A 16,264-nucleotide genomic window follows, 5' to 3' on the forward strand; every position below is an offset into this window, starting at 1 on the left:
GAGGGAGAAGAGATGGATGTAGCATGGACTCTAAGAAAATTGGTGTCGGATGGGACTCATGTGGGTGGCGTCTGCCGTACTGCTAGACGTGAATGCTAATTATGGCCCATGCCACCCCACTATATCGAGCCTATATCGAGGTGCTGGTTATGTAGAACAAATTACCTAGAGTCCGTGCCCAGCCCTCCTCTATCTCTCTTCTCAGCCAGCAAGCAGACGTGCGGAGCCCATCACCTATTTGCTCATATGCGGTCCCACATGTCAGTGAAAACGCAAGAGGACCCACTGAACCTGCACATCTTTCACCTCGACGTGCTGGTGATGAAAAACAAATCCAATAAAGATCTTCGGTGGCCGCTTTTTGGAGTTACTCAAGAGTAGTAAGATTCTATTTATAGTTTAACCCAAGATGCACATCATGTGGCTTCAACTACCACTCCATTTTCTTGCATGACATGACCTGGATGCTGGATGTCCCACGTGTCAGCAAAAGAAGGAAGAACTCGACCAAATCTTCGGTTGTGCTCTTGGATTAGACTAGTTGTGCTAACTTAAAATTTTATTGTGTAGAATGGATGCAAGTTTTGGTATTGGGAAGAAGAGTACATCGATATATTGATAGAGCGCAATTTAGTAGATGTTCTAGCACTTTATGCTAGCATAGAGGCTAGAGATGAGACTAGTGCACTTGTTGATAGAATAGAGGCTAGACATGAGACAAGATGCGAGGAAGTAACGTCTACTTCTTTACACTCGAAGAAGAAAGAAGAACGCAAGATCGAGCCTCCGCAGATCAACAAGGGATGCATCGAGAAGGCACTAATCTAACTTACAGGAGCAGTTATGGAAGTTGGATATCTTCCAAAATGTATTCTTGTGGTTCTTGTTTTCTTTGATCTTGCTTTTCTAGTCAAATTTTGGTGATGTATTTCCATGTACCAAAAATCAATGATGAAAAAAGATATGTGTTTGCAAAGAAAAATGTACGCGGCCGGGATGTGACCGCACGTTGGGCGCACGGCCACCGCATTCGAGAAATGGCCCGGACACGACCCCATTGCCCTACCCAAACGGACAGAATCCGGGCAAACAGAGGTCTATTTGGGGTCGTGCGTTGGAGTTGGCCTTACAAGTGGGACAATAGTTGAGGAAACCGACTATCGGCAAACCCCCACCTCGACCGCCGCACGATGGCTGAGTTAGAGAAACGACGAGGTTGAAGAGATAGTTGTAGCATGGACTCCAAGAAATATGGTTTTAGATGGAAGTCGTGTTGGTGGCGTGTGTCATACTCTTAGACGTGAATGCTTGTTCTGGCCCATGCAACCCTACTACTCTTATGTAGTATCGAGGATTCGAGGTGCTGGTTATGTACAACGAACACATTAACATATGGTCCACCTCACATTGTGGCCAAATTTCCTGGAGTCTGTGCTTGGTTAAAAAGTGTTCTTTGTGAGGGTGGGTGGCTGGTCTCAAGTTTAAGACTTGTTGTATTACGTATACGTAGACGTAGAGATAGTGCAGCTGAAAGTGCAACTATCCCTAGGTGGTTTTGGTAATTCATAACAACATATAGCTCATTGAGCTAATGCTATTCCAAGACTATAATTTCAGGAAAGCTCAATGAATGGCATGGCATGGATGATGAAAGTGGATCCCTCAAAATATCAAGGACAAAGGATTGGCTCAAAATAAAAAGCTCAAGACTCTTCATTTTACATTTTAGTGATCCCAGATCACATTGAGTCTATAGGAAAAGCCAATACTATCAAGGAGGGATGAGGTGTTGCTTAATGAGCCTCTTACTTCAAGTGCTTAGTGATATGCTCCAAATACCCTCAACTACTTTCTCACATCCTCATATGACCTAAACCTAAAGTCAAAATCGGTCACACCGATTCTTTCTATCCGGCGCCACCGAGTTCAAATGTCATAGCCACTGCCACAAACCCTAGGCAAATCGGTCTCACCAATAGGGATCTCGATCTCACCGAGATGGGATTGTAATCTCTCTGTTTCCCTTCGTAACGTTTTGGTCTAACCTAAGTGAGCGATTGGTCCCATCGAGATTGCAATGTAAACTCTCTGTTTTCCTTTCGTAACATTTCGGTCTCACCGAAAAGAGTGAATCAGTCCCACCGAGTTTACCTGACCAACTCTCTGGTTAGCTAATTACCAAAATCGGTCTCACTAAGTTTGTGTAATCGGTCTCACCGAGATTACTTTATGCCCTAACCCTAACCATATCGGTCCTACCGAGTTGCATGTCGGTCCCACCGAAAACCCTAACGGTCACTAGGTTTACTAAATCGGTCCGACTGAGTTTGATGATTCGGTCTCACCGAGTTTGGTAAATTGTGTGTAACGGTTAGATTTTGTGTGGAGGCTATATATACCCCTCCACCTCCTCTTCATTCGTTGAGAGAGCCATCAGAACAGACCTACACTTCCAACTTACCATTCCTGAGAGAGAACCACCTACTCATCTGTTGAGGCCAAGATATTCCATTCCTACCATATGAATCTTGATCTCTAGCCTTCCCCAAGTTGCTTTCCACTCAAATCTTCTTTCCACCAGATCCAAATCTTATGAGAGAGAGTTGAGTGTTGGGGAGACTATCATTTGAAGCACAATAGCAAGGAGTTCATCATCAATGCACCATTTGTTACTTCTTGGAGAGTGATGTCTCCTAGATTGGCTAGGTGTCACTTGGGAGCCTCCGACAAGATTGTGGAGTTGAACCAAGGAGTTTGTAAGGGCAAGGAGATCGCCTACTTCGTGAAGATCTACCGCTAGTGAGGCAAGTCCTTCGTGGGCGACGGCCATGGTGGGATAGACAAGGTTGCTTCTTCGTGGACCCTTCTTGGGTGGAGCCCTCCGTGGACTCGCGCGGTCATTACCCTTCGTGGGTTGAAGTCTCCATCACCGTGGATGTACGATAGCACCACCTATCGGAACCACGCCAAAAACATCCGTGTCTCCAATTGCGTTTGAATCCTCCAAACCCTTCCCTTTACTTTCTTGCAAGTTGCATGCTTTAATTTCCGCTACCTATATACTCTTTGCATGCTTGCTTGACTTGTCCAAAGATAGCTAAAATCTGCCAAAGTCTAAAATTGGGAAAAGGTTAAGTTTTTATTTGGTCAAGTAGTCTAATCACCCCCCCCCCTCTAGACATACTTCAAGGTCCTACACATGTAGCATAAAGAAACACAACTGCCATCTTAGGCAGTTGTACACCAAGGCTGGTGTGAAGGAGTACTTAGGTAGTTGGAAACGCTTGCATTGAACCGGAAGTGATTCTCTGGGAAGGGCCAGCTACTGTCAATCTCGAGACCAACGCAGGACTTATCATCCAGGCTGAAGCGGCCTATGTCAGGACGCATATTTTGAAGGCCACGGTAGGGAAGCAGAGCAATGACCGAGGTATAGAAACAATTGCTTCTCATAAATGCTAGTAACATTGTGTCAACAGCAGCTGGATCTCCTTTCACCATCATTGGATAGTTTTGTCCAAGAAAGAGCGAGTTTCCTACAAGACTATCAATACTGAACCAGTGAGAAGGTGTTGGCGCTAGCACACTAGTATCCATCCCGAATACCCTGCAACGGATGTTGGAATAGGTCCGGAGAGTGCGGCCATGCGAGACAACACCTGCTTCCTTAGTATCATCAGCAGTGCCCTGTACATAGACTAGAAGAGGTGATCCATCGGAATAAGTAACCAGGCGCCACTGAGTATATGGGTCCTCATGCTCGTGATCATCATCATCTTCATCTCCCCCTTGGTTATAAAAATTTTCAAGTATAGGTGGTGGAATGTTCACAGGACCTTGGAAACACAAGAAGGTTAATTAGTAAAGGGAAACTAGCTAACCCGCATGCATGTGGATGAAATAATTATAATTACGGTGGAAGACAAACGTACCGAAAGCATAAGGATCCCATGCAAAAACAGTGCCACGAGTGGTGGCAACAAACACAAGACCCTCGTATTGAATTGCATCACAATACACATCTTTGTATAGAAACTGATTTTTGAGCAATTTCCATCGAGGCGTGGAAGTAAGGACGGCAACAAGCTTGTAAAAGATAGCAACAACTTCCTAGTTCATGTAATCCCAAGAGCGGTTGGGAACTCGACAAATTGCTATCTTCCGTAGACGACAATAACCATGATCGTATTTGAATGTGCGTAGAATACCGGTGTGCTCAACCTCTGGGCAGTCTGAGATTTTTGGAAGTGGAACCCGGTGACGAGTGTACACATTCACAAGTTCAAGCTCGCTGTTGGGCCCAATATAAACAACCCAATTTCCATTTGTGCCTGCCCAAGCCTTACCCTCAAGCGATGGCATCTTAACATCACACGTATCATTATCAAGCGGCATCAACTTGCACAAGGCGAGGCCTCCATCGTCCGCGAAGAAGATAAGGGACATCAAACCGCTCCTGGACCCTTGGGTTCCTTGTAATGATGTTATTAGTTGAGTCAAGAATGGTCTTGAACGAACCTGCCATGCTAGCTGAGGTGATGACATCGCACCGATCGATGAGTTCCTCCACCACGTCATCTTTCAAATCGGGGCAAGAATAACGGGGTCGTTTCCGGCTTGTTCCCTCCATGGAGAAGACGATCGAACAATGGCAGAAGTAAGGGTGAAGGCAAATGGAGGAGGGAGGAAGTGCGTGCGACAATAGTTCCAAATCGAGAGGGAAAGGTGAAGAGTCGATGGACGGTTGCCACGGTACACGAAGAGGCGCGCCGGCCTACATAGACATCCGTTCGGAAATTGTACAAAAGGACTCGCTGTCATCTCACTAACATGTTGGAACGGGACCACATGTCAATGAAACATGGTGTGTAATTTCTCGTGCTAAATGCGATCTGGCCGCGTTGGCCCGAGGTGCCACATTAATTATCGACCTTTATATTTTTAACATACAATCTGAGTGGATTGCTCATGTGGTCATCACATGTGAGCGGATATATAGGTGGGCTCGGTGCGCAGGCGACAACAATATGAGTCCTAAAAGAGTTGATCCAGTGCTTGCTTTTGTTTGGATTTTCCAACTATGACCATCGGATAGAGTTAATCAATGGCTTACGTTCAAAGTTATTCTCATACTATAGAATGGTATAGGAATGTAGAGAGGTTTGGTTGATTTTATATCGCTGAATAACATAAAATATTATGAGTGTAGACGCTCCACCGTGAGGTTCGTTGCTCCTTCTCGGTTGTCGGGAATCTATGTTCTTCCACTCTTTCATTTAAGACATGAGCTTTGTTCATCCTTTTGCCGACACGCGGAACATCTAGCATCAAGGTGGATGTTTCATGCAAGAAAATGGATATATTCTATACATAAGTGAGTCGTGTACTTAGATGGCACCTAGTACTACGCAATATTTTTTCTCCTCGATGGCACGTGAATAGTGCACGTACTCAATGATAGAGCACGGGATGGTAGCCATGGACATGGTCATCCCTTTTGTTAGAGAGCACTAAATAACATTGATGTGTCCTGTCAACTCGACGAGAAGCTTGCTTACTACGCCTTCTCCCTCGCCAACGCGTGCACGGTGGCTCGCAGCACGAGGAGAAACTTTTGCTTACAAGCGGTGGACGTGCAGCAGTTCATTTGGTGTCACATTGCCAGAAGTACTACTGTAGTACCATCATTATTGTTCGACTTCCGGAAGAGGAGAAGAGCCAAGTGCAACGTCACCTACTAACCTAGTACAGTACTACTATAGCCAAAGTTGGTCCACCTTTTTAGAGCATGGTTAATTAATATAGGGGGCTCTTGCAGCGGCACATCATTTAGAGCAAGTACTCTCTTTGTAGGAACAAAGGAAGTGAAACAAAAGTTGGAGTGGAAGCTATATTGCCAATTAAAACATGATTACATAGGGGGGAAATCCTATAGAAGTCTATCCTATGAATAAAATGACCAATGTAGGAAAATTATGAGGGGGGGTCTCTCCAACAGTGTTCCTCGGCTCGCACCTAGCATCACGGTGGTCGGACTTGGAGTCATTCATCTGGTACACGTGGCATTCAGATCTGGACACAAGGTGATGCAACCTCTCACTTCATCCTCCATTTGAAGCGGCGTGCCGGTGGAGGGCTAGCATAGTCCAATATTAGGTTGGCTCTATGTGATGTGGCAACTTCATATACTAATCGAATGCTAGCTATACTACTACGGTACTCACACTCCAAGAAGTGACTCGAAAACCATTCATAAATTGAGTTTATGACATGCATTTGCAAATGTACCATTCATTACATACAACAAGTCATCAACACACAACGACAATGAGGATACATGTTGGATTATAGATTATTTCCAACAAAACATTCTACAAATACTAAAGTTTTCATCAAACAACAAATAACAAGCAGTGAAATGAACTTCAGCTCAACCACTCGTCGGTGTTGGAAACACTTGCTTTTAACAAGAAGTGATTCTCTGGGAAGGGCCAGCTACTGTCAATCTCGAGACCAACGCAGGACTGATCATCCAGGCTGAAGCGGCCTATGTCAGGACACATATTGTGAAGGCCATGGTAGGGAAGCAGAGCAACGTCCGAGGCATAGATACAGTTGCTTCTCATAAATGGTAGTAACATTGTGTCAACAGCAACTGGATCTCCTTTCACCATCATTGGATAGTTTTGTCCAAGAAAGAGCGAGTTTCCTACAAGACTATCAATACTGAACCAGTGAGAAGGTGTTGGCACTAGCACACTAGTATCCATCCTGAATACCCTACAACGGATGTTGGAATAGGTCTGTAGAGTGCGACCATGCGAGACAACACGTGCTTCCTTAGTATCATCAGCAGTGCCCTGTACACAGACAAGAAGAGGTGACCATCGGAATAAGTTGCCAGGCACCACTGACTATATGGGTCCTCATGCTCGTGATCATCATCGTCATCATCTCCCCCTTGGTTATAAAAAATTTCAAGTATAGGTGATGTAATGTTCACAGGACCTTGGAAACACAAGAAGGTTAATTAGTAAAGGGAAACTAGCTAACCCGCATGCATGTGGATGAAACAATTATAATTATGGTGGAAGGCAAACGTACCAAAAGTATAAGGATCCCATGCAAAAACAGTGCCATGAGTTGTGGCAGCAAACACAAGACCCTCGTATTGAATTGCATCACAATACACATCTTTGTATAGAAACTGATTTTTGAGCAATATCCATCCAGTTGAACCATTAAGGAAGGCAACAAGCTCGTGGAAGATAGCAACAACTACATAGTTCATGTAATGCCAAGAGCGGTTGGGAACTCGACAAATTGCTATCTTCCATAGACGACAATCACCATGATCGTATTTGAACATGCATAGAATACCGGTGTGCTCAACCGATCTGGGCAGTCTGAGATTTTTGGAAGTGGAACCCGATGATGAGTGTACACATTCACAAGTTCCCACTCGCAGTTGGACCCAATCTAAAGAACCCAATCTCAATTTGCGCGTGCCCAAGCCTTACCCTCAAGCGATGGCATCTTAACATCACACGTATGATTATCAAGCGGCATCAACTTGCACAAGGCGAGGCCTCCGTTGTCCGCGTGCCAGTTAGCAGGGTCACAGCAAAGAAGATAGGGGAGATCAAACCGCTCCTGGACCCTTGGGTTCCTTGTAATGATGTTATTAGTTGAGTCGAGAATGGTCTTGAACGAACCTGCCATGCTAGCCGAGGTGATGACGTCGCACCGATCAATGAGTTCCTCCACCACGTCATCTTTCAGATCGGGGGAAGAATAACGGAGTTGTTTCCGGCCTGTTCCCTCCATGGAGAAGACGATCAAACAATGGCAGAAGGAAGGGTGAAGGCAAATGGAGGAGGAAGGAAGAGCGTGCGACAACAGTTCCAAATCGAGAGGGAAGGGCGAAGAGGCGATGGACGATTGCCATGGTACACGAAGAGGCGCCCCGGCCTACATAGACGTCCATTAGGAAATTGTACAAAAGGACTCGCGGTCGTCTCACTGACATGTTGGAACGGGACCACATGTAAATGAAACATGGTGTGTAATTTCTCGTGCAAAATGCGATCTGGCCGCGTTGGCCCGAGGTGTCGCATTAGTTATCGACCATTATTTTCTAATGGTGTGCCATTCAGTTTTGAAGCACGACTAACTGGTACTATATGCAAAGAAAATATAAACTACTCTACCCCTACTCCACCTCTAGTACTAGTAGTATAAAAAAGATATATAGGCTGGAGCTTCAGAGCTTTCTTGCTAAGGGCTGCTCACTTTCTTCTCACACTATCACCCTCTCTCCAGATCTGAAAAGATGGCCTCTCTCCCCCTACTCATCGGTGGTCACAGATCCATCGGGGAAGAAAAGGAGGTGCAGCGTTGACACACACATAGTCGGCGAGCGAGGTCACGCACTGATGACAAGGTCGTCCTCTCAGACCTAGCGCCCACACGGGATGGCCTCCATCCCCAAGCTCGCTGCCGTAGTGTGTGCAGAGGACGACGACCACGAGCGGAGCCACTTCCCGCTGACCCTTAGGTATGCTACCTCTTTTTGAACCATACCCTTGTTTTATTGCCCCATCTGCCACGTCGCGGCATGTGGATCTTTTTCCACTCCACCATCTTCCCAATTTGCTATCCTCTGCTCTGTTGGTCATGCAGACGAAAACCCTATTTTGCACTATTAAAGGAAACCCTACTTCATGCAGACTAATCCATGTCTGGGTTGGATAAGGAAAGGAAGGGAGACTGTGTTGTCCAAGAGAGTAGGCATTGAACCCACATCTAGGTTGAAAAGCGGAAAATCAGTAGCTAAGGAACGAGTCTCGTGTCTCTTGGTTGAAGAAGGGTAGAAAGGCATGACAACACAATAGAGAATGACGAGGTCAATCGGATTGTTGTCCTCACATAGGAAAAAGGTGTCTAAAGAGAACAAAAGTGGGACTTAATCCACATATGCTGCCTGGATATTTGTTGCTCTGGGCAACCATACCTCCCACACCACTCTATGTGTTTGTGGAGGTACATCGTACTGGTGCGCCCACTATCCGAATGGGCCTCCGATGCTCTTATTGCCACTTTTTTGCTGTTAGTATAACGCTAGCCGTCAAGTCAAGCAATGCTACTGCTAAAGTGATGCCACATTTAACTAATCCCGCACTTAGTCTAATGCCACCGATAAATTTAAGCAATGTCATTTAATGTCAATGGATTATTTCAGGGTTAGCTATTGATTGTGGATGTATTACAGATTTTTTTAGCTAAGGCATTCTAATGTTGTTGCACAACCAGTATACCAACAATGAATCTTGTTACTACCTTCAGATTTTTGCACTGTTAATGCTTATAGATTACATACCCTCACTTTCATGAGATAAGTCAATTTTTTTTTGTACAGTGTCAAGAGGAAAGGTCAAGAGTGGGCACCTCCTCCTCCGGCTGTTCTCTTGATTCGTTCGATCAAGTTTTTACGTTTAACCGATTATCAAGATTGGGATAGCAATTTTTAGGTCCCCTCGAGTTCAAAATGATATTTACCTTGAAGGTACATGGTTTGCAATTTTTTTATACCATCATTAGTTAATTATGCTAGTTACCTTCAGACTTTTGTATTTGGTTTAATGCTCTTGCACAGCTAGTATACCAATGTTGAAACTTGTTAGCTTTACATTTTGTATTGTTAATTCTTATAGAAATCTTCCAGTGCTAGAGCTTATGGAAATCTGTTCATTAAAACCATTGTACTGTACCCTATAATAAAATAACTACTCTACTGTTGCACTAGCCACTGGATTAGTGTATATTTGTACTATTTGAATGGTGTTGCATTAGCGTATGGGCATATATAAAGTGTGACAAGCTTTCCCAGATATGTGCTCAAGAAAACTACTACCTGTTTTTCTAAATACTAGACGTTTGGGTACTTTAAATTGAAGTGCGAAAACGTCTTACATTAAGGAACAGAGGGTGTAGAGTTCACTCAAATTATCCCGGTAAAGCTAGTCACACCTTTGTTAAAATTAATGTTCATTATGTTATCGGAGGAGGTTGGTATGTTTGTTTCTAATGCCTGTCGACTACAGACCTGACAGCATGATGTAATGTTAAGTCATTTCCTTTTGTATAGAGTCACTGAATTGTCAAGGCGGTGATGGCATTTTATTTTAGTTGAACTGCACAAAATATGCTTAAAATAAGAGGAAAGGTCAGGAATGGCTCAATTTTCAGAAAAAAAAACTATGTATGCCTTCCTGACATTAGCCGTTGGTTCCTTATTTATTCCTTCAAACAGGTGGTTAGAAAAAGTCTTGCTACATTTTCCCATTAAGAAATTGGAACGCTTATATTTGTGAGTCTATGCTTCAACTAGTGCCACTTTTATAGTAATCACACTTTCAATATCTATGCAAATAGGGATGCTCGATTTCAGTGGAACTGCACATAAAGTCCAAATGGTTCAACATTAGGAGCATGTTTTCTTCCAAACCTTTATATCCAATTGGTGGCACTATGAGCTGTTCATTACGAAGGTACATGGTTTGCTACTATCTTGCTACTCTTTTTGTACTATCATTAGATAGTAATACTAGTGGTTTGCATGTGAATTTACTGGCAGGGTGGACCTACATTGGAGGTGCAGGACAGGATTCAATGATTGGATGCTCAATTTTGGTTGTATCGATTTCACCTCTTCCATCACTGCGGACATGGATATCCTTGGTCTGATGAAGAATAGGTGCTATATTTCTGCTCTGAACCAGCAAATCGATTCAGTATGAAATTGTCCAGGGAAAACATGACTGTATCAAATTGTCCTATAAAAAACATGACATATGCTAAGTGGAAGAGACGTGTTTAAACTGAAAATACAAGGCGGGTTATATGTTTACTAGCTGCTTGATATTTGTGCAGACAGAGATGTCTGCCTGTTACTATTTGGCAAATAAACAAAGTGACCGCAATTTAGGTTGAACTGCACAAGAGAATAGTATAGTCACTGCATGCAGTGCCATTTGAAAATAGACACAGAAAGATTGGATCGTCACTTCATGGACTGCAGAAAAGTAGTACTGTACTATTTATTGGCCAGCACTAGGTGCTTCATTGCTTTGGTCTGGTTATAGTGGGCATCATTTTTCCTAAGTCAAAGTTTGTATTCCGAAAATAGGCTCACCGTGTGGTCGAGAGAAGACCAAATCATATTGCAGTGGATGTTCCTCCATCATGCGCGGTTCATTCTCATGGTTCCAACTGTTAGTGAAACCACTTATGTTTGCAAGAGGAATTGTAGACAAACAAATTTGTCTTTCACTCTGTATTGAATGTTGGCCAAGAGAAGCATCCATGTTAGTAGGAACAACAGATGTTTTTTCTAGATCTTTGCTTTTGGAGCTACATATTTGTATATGATCTGTGAATCATTGAGATGCAGTAACATGTTGATCTTATGTATGGGAATCTTACTAGTTGGTTTTGAATTTGGGCTACTAATGTGAACATATTACAATGCCAGGCTTGTGAGTCTCGTGTGAACATTTGGAACGGATCGGCTCTTACTGTTGTGCACATCATGATCCTTATTTATGTGTTCTCAGTGTTTACAAGTTACTAGCAGTTCCTTATTTCTATTCGCTCAGTGTTTACAAGTTACTGATCGGTCACTAGCTAGCCTACTAATGCGCTCCTGGCAGTTTTAGTTGTGACGCAAGATCCGAAGTGGCAGTTTTTTGAATAAAAATGCCTACCTCTGAAGAAACTGACAAGCTGCTCTGAAGAAAATGCCATGCGAATCTGAAGAAACTGCCAGCAAAAACGTTCGCAAATGCCTTATCTCCCAGCGAACATTCATCAGCTAATGCGATCGTACATGTACACCATCTGACCTACTCGATCCTACACGTACACTATCCGACCTACTCAATCCTACACGTACACTATCCGACCTACTCGATCCTACACCCATAAATAGTGGATCACGCACGTACTACCTCCTTTCCGGTTTGCAGGGCTCAATTCAAGAAACGACCTACTCGATCCTACACGAATAAATAGCGGACCACGCATGTACTAGTACCTCCTTTCCGGTTTGCAGGACTTAATTCAAAAATCTCACCAACCTCCATCCGGGTTTAAAAGGCCCATCAGCTACAGTAAACTGTTCGGATTTAAAAGGCCTACAACAATTAAAGTGCATCTTTTTCGCATCAGTTAGCTGCGTTAATTATGGCCGGCTGCATGCAGCCACTCAGAATCGCTCGCAGTCAGTACGCGGAGGAGCATGCAACGAGTCGCAGCCGAGGGCACGCATGCAACAACTTAAATCACTGGAATTAATTAGGATTAAACTTCTGCATGTAGTTAATTATTGCCATGCCTTGGTCTTGCTGCTTTGGCTCACGGGACTAATAAACCCTGACGGAGGGAGTACATGGTGAGTGGTGGAATCATTATTGACAAGGAGGGAGTACCTCATCCGGATGATTCGAGTGCACTCATTTGACCATCATGCCGGCGTGTGACCCAGCACGGACGGGACGGGACGACACAGTCATAAGTTTAGTTTTTCTAATTTTCCACGGCAAGATGGTGCGCTAAGCCATGCTTGCTTATGCATTGAATTCCAATGACCGCGATGACCGTCGCGTTTATCGCGACACGCTGGTTCGCCTACCTTCCGCCTATAAGTACTGTTTTCCGGCCTTCTCCGGTGGCACCATCACCCAACTCACCATCATAAGCCCCCACCGGCCCGACGTCGCTTGCCACATCCACCATGCCCTCGCCCGTCCATGATAGGTGACGCCGGAGGCGGTCACCGCCGGAACTAGTGTTCGGTTTTTCACCGGAAGGACGACGGAGGGAGGATGCATTCTATCGGTCTTTAGATGGCAATGCGGAGTATGAGGAGTTGTTGGAGCACGACCGCCTGGCGAAGGAGCAGCGTATCGCCGATTTGTGCCGCCAGCAGGACATGGACCAACAGCGCATCGACACTCTGAGTCGCGAGCAGATCGCGCGCAACTGGGCCGACTACATGGAGGCCGGCGCCCGGCAAATAGCCCTGGAGGCTGTCGGGCACGCACGCATTCGTGACGCCGAATTTTACTACCAGCTCGTCAAGTGGGTTTCCCACTTAGAAGCCGAAGCTTCGGTGGACCACGCTGGCATGGAAAGTGCCAACGCGCCCTATAACACTTCTGGCAAGTCCGAGGCGAGGCAGAGGACGTCGGTGCCGGCGTTTAGCGTGTACCGCAGATGGCGGCCAACATCGTCTAGTTAGCTAAGAGTAAGTTTGTACTTGTACGCTACTAGAGTATTAGTGAGAGTAGATAGTTAACTTGGCTATGATGGTTGTCAACGTGGAAGTTCAGTACTCTATATCTGAACAGACCTGTTACTTTGCTCTGAATGTTGAACTTTCCGTTTGAACGTATGGAATGGGCTATTATTTTTTAAAATGGGTTGTATTTGTCCGCCACGGTTTTAGAGGCTGACTTGTGGGCCTACCAGGTTAACGCGTACACAATCAGGAGATGATTGTACATGGAGAGGATGACAGCAGGGACCCACTAAGGTCATGGCAGTATGCAAGCAAGTGCCTCCTTATTTCAAGCCAATAAAAAATGGCTCCTCCTAATGGATTTCTGACATCTGGGTCCCATGCCATTGTCAACGTAGTCAATAAACGAGGGAATTGCACAACGAGCGGCTGACACCAGGGACCCGGCAGCTCGCCCAATTATTTTTGTTTTGGGTTAATTTGATAAATGCCACTCCAAATCTAGTGATTCCAAGAAATGCCACTGCAATTTCCAAACTATGAAAAACGCCATTTCATTCCATTTCCAGTGGCATTTTTCAAAGTCTGGAGTGGCATTTTTCAAAGTTTGCAAATTGTAGTGGCGTTTTTCAAAGTTTGCAAAAATTGCACTCGCATTTTTCAAAGGTTGGAAATTGCAGTGGCATTTTAATGAATCGCCATAATTTGAGTGGCAATTATCTAATTTGTTTATGAGATGGAAGCAGGGTGTCCACTGGGCTATGCGGGGCATTCTGGCTTGTATAAACAGCCTTTTTCTTTTATGTTTACCACAGACCAGCCCGGTAGTTTGTTTTTCTTTCTGAAAATGGCTAGCCCAGTTTTTTTTGATTTGTCAAGTAAGTCACTTTGTCAGGCCTGTTGGGCTGCAAATCTTTCAAGACGAGGAGAGCTTCATTCGGCTGACCGAGAAAATGGCCTATGAGTAATGAGAAATGGGATGTACATTTTTGAAACACATCAAACAGTTTCAAATTAGTTTCAAATTTCTTTTTTTCATTTCAAGATTTTAAATTGCATTATTTTTTATGCATGGACAATTTGCTGGATTTTATATTGATATACATTTATTTTTATAAGTCGGTTTGAATGTGACTCGAAATTTCGGGATTAAAAACAGTTTGGACCACACCAAAATATGCAAAATTTCATATAATTTTTTAAGTGTGGCCACAATATGGGATGTAATGCTAACAAAAAGAATATGGGCTCCAAAAAAACCTTAAGAATTAACAAATGGGTTGTAAATTATTAGAAATAAGGGTAGATGGGTTGTATGCTGTTTTCCACAGATTTGAGGCTTTCCCAAAGAAAAGGTTGACCACAAGCAGTGACTGTTGGATGTCCATCCAACGGCCGTCGTGCTTCTTCAATATCTGCTCTTCCTGCTCCAGCCGCTCAAACAAGTGCCGGCGGGACTGCCTACTCCCTCCTCCCGTGGCCGGCTCTGCTGCCGCGCAGGCCTCACCGCCCCATCATACTCCCATCGCTGGCCTAGCCATCCCTCTACTCATCCACACCTGTTGTTATTCTCCGGCGACGGCATACGAACCAGTAAACCCTCGAACAGTCGTACTCCCCTCCGTGTGGGAAACAACTACTGAGTCTTACCTGGCTCTGTGTCGTTCCCTTCCTAGGCCTCACCATTGTCCATCGCCCTGGTGCTCTCGGTGCAGCGTGGTCAACATGATCAACGGCTGACATGCATTTGAAGTGGACCATACATGGAGAGGCTGACAGGTGGGTCCACGGCCGCATGCAAGGAAATTCCTCCTTATTACGTGCAAAATAATGATTCCTCCACCTGATATCTAGGACCCACCGAAAGGGCCTCTGGATTTCGTGAAATAAATGTTACCACCGCTAACAGCTCGGACCCACCAGCTATATCTTCGCACGCAAGGAAGTGCCTTCTTATTACGCACAAAAAAATGAATACTCCCCCTGCTAGCTGGGACCCAGTATAGTGGGAGGATGACTTGTGGGCCTACTAAGTTGACGGGGACAGAGGGCTTTGTCTACTTAGTCAATATGAACGAGTCTAGCTCCAGTGACCGTACGATGTCCATCCAACAGCCATAGTGCTTCTTCAACCTCTGGTCTTCTTGCTATAGCCGCCCAAAGCAGCGCCGGTCGTGCCGCCTGCTCCTGCCTCCCATGGCCGGCTGTGCTACCGCGGTTGCCTCACCGCCCCCTACTACTCCCAGCGCTGGCCAGGCCATCCCTCCACTCACCCATTCCCCCTTTTATTATGCGGCGATGACAGCCTCACACCGCAGCCGTACCAGTGAACCCTCGTACTCCTCTCCGTGTGGGCATCCATTGTCGCGTCTTCCCCGGCTCCGCGTCATCCCCTTCCTAGGCCTCGCCCTCATCCACCGCCTTGGTGCTCTCAGCGCGGCATGGTCAATGTGGTCAATGACCGAATTCCATCGGAAGAGTACTATACGCGGAGAGGCTGACAGCTGGGTCCATGGCCGCAGCAAGGAAGTGCCTCCTTATTATGTGGAAAATAATGATTCCTCCACCTGACAGCAGGGACACACTGGACGGGCCACCGTATTGTGCAAAAAAATGTTTCCCACTAACTGTTGGGACCTACTAGCTATATCTTCGCACGCAAGGAAGTCCGTCCATATTACAGACAAAAAAATGATTCGCCCACTGACTGCTGGGACCCACCAGCTACATCGTCGCATGCAAGGAAGTGCCTGACAGTTGGGACCCACCTGGTTGAAGCGTATGTAGTGTTGTCATTCTGGTCGCGGACGTGTACGTACATACTGGTCGATGTAGAGGCGCGCACGTGTCATAGTAGAGGCGCACACGTAGCATGTACACGTACGTACAATGGCCAGGGTGCAAGAAAGAAAATACGTCCACGTACATACAAACGGGCGGGGTCTCGAACACCTACTCGCGCAT

Source organism: Triticum dicoccoides, chromosome 2B (assembly GCF_002162155.2).
Source record: "Triticum dicoccoides isolate Atlit2015 ecotype Zavitan chromosome 2B, WEW_v2.0, whole genome shotgun sequence".
Taxonomy (NCBI): Eukaryota; Viridiplantae; Streptophyta; class Magnoliopsida; order Poales; family Poaceae; genus Triticum; species Triticum dicoccoides.